Source organism: Rhincodon typus, chromosome 7 (assembly GCF_021869965.1).
Source record: "Rhincodon typus isolate 14 chromosome 7, sRhiTyp1.1, whole genome shotgun sequence".
Taxonomy (NCBI): Eukaryota; Metazoa; Chordata; class Chondrichthyes; order Orectolobiformes; family Rhincodontidae; genus Rhincodon; species Rhincodon typus.
Window position 1 is genome coordinate 48,706,561 of NC_063338.1, and position 6,011 is coordinate 48,712,571.

Here is a 6,011-nt window from a genome sequence, read left to right on the forward strand (position 1 = left end):
TGCACCTTGTTGTCTCGGATTCTCCAGCATCTGCAGTTCCTACTATCCCTAACTTTTTCCGATGGGTTTAGTGGGTAGACATTCAGTAGTACAGCAATTTCACAACATTCCAACTATTTTAATGCTAAAGCTCACTGTGAGATGAAATTACCTATCAGCTTCTCATGGAGCAAGACATCTTGAACAACAATTTCCTAACTTAGTATATAATGGTTCATCTGTAGTCATTAGAAGTTGCTGTCTGATTTTTATGTAAAATGGTGAGCACTGTTATACTCCCACCCAGCTGCGTTGGTAAACACACCACCCATTGAATTCAAAACTGCATACATATAACTAAAGTAGCACCACATTTTCAACACAAAAATTAAAGTATTTTGTGGGCTAGAATCAAAAGCATAGCTATCGATGAAATTATTAATTATTTTGTTTTGACAAATTTGATTAACTTTTCAAAGAATATTTCAATTGGAATGTTACAGCAAATCTAGTGTAGGCGAGAATGTTTGCCTGCTCAGGGCAGTATTGATGATCCATTTAAAAACTTTTCATTTTGAACTTGATTTCGGCAGTATCGAATTCATGTAAACATTTGAAAGGCTCTGAGCTTTCATTCATTGAACAGATTTTTATTTTCTTGAGAAGGAGAAATTGTGAATTATTGCTAAAGTGTGTTCTGACACTTCAATGAGTATCGGGTAATGAACTTCCTATAGTGTGCTTTATCAAACTGTGATATGAAATAGATACATGCCTCAAACTCATTTTATCAGAATATAGAATCAGAAAATGCACCATCTCTCACAATCAGTTGCAAAAATAAATAAATACTTTCTCAAGTAGACTCCTGTATGCTAATTGCACTTACACAATCAGGAATTTTAAGGCATGATGCCCAAGCTCTCTGTCATCCTGAATCACGCAAATGATCTCTGACCCCTCATGAAGACATTTATGGCCAAGTTTAACTCAAAAAACAATCTGGCAGCAAATTCAAAATGACTTCATTGTTCAACTCATTGCACCATCTTCACCAATTCCTCACTCCTAACTAGCTTACATCTTTTAAGTGTAAGAAAGCATTCTTTACCCTTATTTTGAATCATGGTATTTTCTTTTTTTAATATTTAATAGCATTTCACAGATGTTTTGCAATGGGCTCCAGACCAATTGGTTTCTGGTATTGACAGGCATGACTGAAGATTCCACTTTCTAAACTCGTTACCTGACAATAAATAAAGAGAATATATAACAGTTAATATTGTGTTTTCTGGTGATGGCAAAGCTAATAACATTGTATTTTTACGCCAAGTAACTTGATTACCTGCTGAACATTTCTTCTATTTTCGTCACATTTTTTTCTCATTTCATCTCCGAAGCACACATGTCCTGTCAACTTAGAATTGAGGACGGACTACAACAAACCCATAGCCTTTCTTTTCTTTCTCTGTTTAGCCACATTTTCTCAACACCATATGTTGTTAAAAATCAAGTAGTGTGCTTGTGAAAGCTTGCCTTTTGTTCAAAAACATAATACTTGAGAAGTTTAGAGATTTTGAGAACAAGAAGGTGCTAAGATTGGCCTTATTAGTGAAGATTGAATCCTGAAGCTTTAGATTGACTGGAATAATTTTGGAAGGACAATAGAAATTTTAACATAGTGCATCAGGCAGAAGTGAGGCTGCCGGAGAGGTGGAACTAAATGTAGACTTGTTTGTGTAATCTTATACAGCTGTCAGAAGAGTGGCACGTGGGAAAGGATTTGTAAGATCTTTCTTAACTGAGTTAATTAGTTAATGTGAAAGTACCTTTTCTTCAGTGTGCTGGTAGTTTTCTGTTAGATAATGCTGGATCTATGTTGACTTAGCTAATTTATTACAGTTAAAGCCTTGTGAAATCTTGCCTTTTGATATTTTCCATTGGTAGCTTGGAAATTTATCAATTTTTTTGAAAATGTTATCTGTCCGTGTGGAATGAAAAACACAAGTCCTAATCAAGGAACGTAAACAATTTGCTGCTTTGGAAATTGCATGCATGACAATTTTGAAAACATTTCAGCCGTTGAGCTACTATGCCACTCCATTCCCTGGATTACGCTAGAATATTTATACCCATGTTAATAATTCAAGGAATTGAATGAATGAAAGATCTTTAGATGAAGACTTTGTGTGTGTTTAGTTGTGTCCTGGAGCTAGTATGCAGTATACCTTTACGAGACATGCTTGTGATATCATCATTGTATCATTTATATGACCTGAGGGTATAAGGGTCTCCAACTCCATCTTTGACATGGCCATCTGAAGCATGACATGCTCATGGAACATGCTACTGTTGTAACTGAATAGCTTAGCATTAGCTCAGAAAATATGTGTGGGCTGGGAGCTGTAATGAGCATATACTGAACTTTTCAGCATCGTATTACCCACATCTTTTGTTATGGGATCTAAAATAAGTGTCGCCACAACAGGTACAAATACACTGATAAAGACAAAAGGCCACAACATGGTAGTAGGTCGAGATAACAAGGTGTCGAGCTGGATGAATACAGCAGGCCAAGCAGCATCAGAGTTGCAGGAAAGCTGACGTTTCGGGCCTAGACCCTTCTTCAGAAATGGGGGAGGAGAAGGGGGTTCTGAAATAAATAGGAAGAGAGGGGGAGGTGGATAGAAGATGGATAGAGGAGAAGATAGGTGGAGAGGAGACAGAGAGGTCAAAGAGGCGGGAATGGAGCCAGTAAAGGTGAGTGTAAGTGGGGAGTTAGGGAGGGGATAGGTCAGTCCAGGGAGGATGGACCAGTCAAGGGGATGAGATGAGGCTAATAGGTAGGAGATGAGGGTGGGGCTTGAGGTGGGAGGAGGGCATAGGTGGGAGGAAGGACAGGTTAGGGAGGCGGGGACAAGCTGGGCTCGTTTTGGGATGCGGTAGGGGGAGGGGAGATTTTGAAGCTTGTGAAGTCCACATTGATACCATTGGGCTGCAGGGTTCCCAAGCAGAATCAGTGATCAGTGTCCACTGTGGCAAAATTGTAAACTTGTTCTTTTTTTTATATAATTCTCTTAAAATAACAAAACAAATAAAACCATCCCATACATTTCAAACAGTAGAAGTAAAATATTACAGATCCATTGCTTTAAAGATAGAAACAGCGGTAGAGCTCCAGAAAGTCAGCGCTCAAAACCTTAACAAATTTGAAGTAGCACAGTGAAACAACAAAATAAAGTCCAGTCCAGGAAGCTCAATGTCTGGGATTGGAAGGCACTGCAGTCATTGTTCAGAAAGCAACAAAGTCGAGAAAGGTTAAGGAGGGTGCAGACTGAACAGCTGCCAGCAGCAAATCTGTTTGCTATCTCCCTGTTTGACTGCGACACCAGTAAAGTAATTATACATCGTTCAGTGCACTGCTCTTGTATTTCTAGTTTTGACATCCTGAGATTATTACCAGACATGTACTATGATGAATTTGTGGAAACCAAAAACAGAATAGCATTTATTGTATATCCATACATTTACACTCCTACTTCTTGTAACAAATTTTTTTTAGAAAAAAGTCAATGAAAAATAACATGAACAATCCAAGTGAGAACCTTCAGAGTAATCGTCACTATCTGCCCCGATTTAACACGTGTAAAAACCCGTGTAAACTGATACAGCATAGTTTGATGAACATTTTCTTGTGCAGGCCAAAACATTGTAAATGAGAAGGCAAAGAGGTTTTTATGTTTTTGTGGTTGTTCAATAATGCAAATGCAGAAACAATTGTTACATATACACAGCATTTGTAGAGTTGTGTGTGGCTGTGTGTATTCTGGGAAGGACGCCTACTTAAAACTTGAGCCATATTGTTGAATCCTGGTCCATTACCTGGCTAGGCAAAGGTGAACAGGTATGCTGCATGTATTCATTAATAAGCATGTTATTTGGGACTGCAATTTCTTTTCTGATTTATGTGCTGTACTGTTGACTCCAAGATTATTTTTAATGGAATATTCCTTTATGAAAGATTCAGTGATCATACATGCCTCACTTCAAAGTGTGAGACACAACAACTGAATATGTTTTAAAGTAAAAAATGACTTGTCTGTTTGACTCAGTTATTAACAATAAAATAAGCACAAAGGATCTTTGAGTGAATACGGCACAGCTGATAGTCAGAATAAAGACCTTGGGTCAGATTTTTCCTTTTAAGGAAGGAACTGTAGTCAGGAGTTTTCCATACATTGCAATTTCTCCTCCTGGGCAGCAGTGCCCATCAATGTTATTTTTATCAAAGGATGCTAGAGGCATGGGGTAGGAGATAGGACTTCCCAGAGCAGCCTGCGGCAGGTGAAAGCCAAGATGGGTACGTTAGAAATCCAGTATTTGTTCAGTGGGATAGCAGTACAGTTGTGCACGAGAATTAGGCACGCTAGCCTTCAGCCCTCACACACTCCCAGCCCCACACTCACTCATGCAAATTATATACCCCATGTCCCCTGCATACCTCCCTCATATCACTGCATGTTCACTTACTCAGTATCCAATAAATACATATCTCACAAGCTCTACAATAATGTTCAGAAGTCTTTGAGATATTCAATAAACTGTCAAAATAAAATCATCATTCAAAACCTTTTCAAAATACGGTAGGAAAAATAAACCTTTACTACAACTCTTTGTTTTCTCTCCTTAAGCCAATTTTTCATTCAAATGAATATTGGCTCTTCTACTTCATGACCCTCAAATTTGTTAACTGACCAGTTAAGTTTAAAAGTGATTGACAACTTCAAATATCATAATTAGTGTTCAATTGTGTCTTTAATACAAGTGATTGATGATAGGGTTTTTATTTTAGAAAAGACAACAGTCAGAATTGTGAAAGTGTTCAGATTCATTAAAGTACTTTACGCAGCATTTCATCTTATGAAGTGGTCTTAAAACCAATAACCAAATGCACAACTCAAACTTCATCTGAAAAATATTTTAAATCTCTTACATGACCATAAATTGTCATTTTCTAAAACAAAAATCATTGAAATATCATTTAAAAGAACCAAATCCAGCTAATAACTGATTGGACTGTTAATCAAAACAAAGCTCATAATACATTTGACAGCTGTATAAAGATCCCTTGCTGAACTGAATCTGTTGGTGAGGTTTGGAGCTCAGACAAATATTCATAATGTAAATTCCGTTGCATTACTGTAGCTCAATTGGCTGGATTGCTGGTTTGCAATGCAGACTGATGCCAACAGCTTGGTACAATTCCCAGGCCAGCTGAGGTTATTATGAAAGACTCTCCTACTTAACTTCTCCTCTTGCCCCAGGTGACCCTCAGGTTAAAATACAGTCAGTTATCTTTCTGTATTGAGACAGCAGCCCTATCGTTCAGTAGAATGATGGCAACTTTACCTTTACCATTTAAACCGAAGGAAGTGTGACTGTAATTAGTGCCACCACTATTTTGAGAGTAAAAAATGAGCTATTTCATGAGATGTGGATGCCATAATTACTCACCTAAGTCTACATTTATGCAAGCTTTGACCAAGGACGGAACAACTTTGTCATTTGTGTTACTGAATCAGCTCCATTCACTGAATAAACATGATAACATAACTCCTGATTGCCATCTAATAGTTTTAGATTAAGTGCACTACTTACTTACTGTATTATTGAAATCATGAAGGAAGGGCTCATGAATTCCAAACCATGATAACATATGCAGAATATATATAGTTATCTTTTATCAATTTGTGTCTGTAGCAGATATCTAACCCAGTTCAGTAGTGTCAAATACTCCCTTGAAGAATCTAGTCACTTGTTCTTATGGAAATTGATTTGCACTGCCTCTGACGTAGATCTCTGTGTGTAATACACATACTTCTATTCAATTGCTGAAGAGGTGGACCATGTTCGCACTAGGAGAAATGCCATTCTGATTTATTCTTTGTTTGGGAAAACATATAAGGAAGAACATTTATAACACAGTGTGGAGATGGAGGAACACAGCAGGCCAGGCAGCATCAGGGGAGCAA

At 37.6% G+C, this 6,011-nt stretch overlaps 1 protein-coding gene across 1 annotated transcript in view; it reads right to left on the reverse strand.

Annotated features, from left to right (window-relative positions):
• The window catches only part of kalrna (kalirin RhoGEF kinase a), a 675,519-nt gene that overhangs the window by 425,508 nt on the left and 244,000 nt on the right, over nt 1-6,011 (reverse strand). The gene's annotated exons all lie outside the window — the stretch shown is intronic.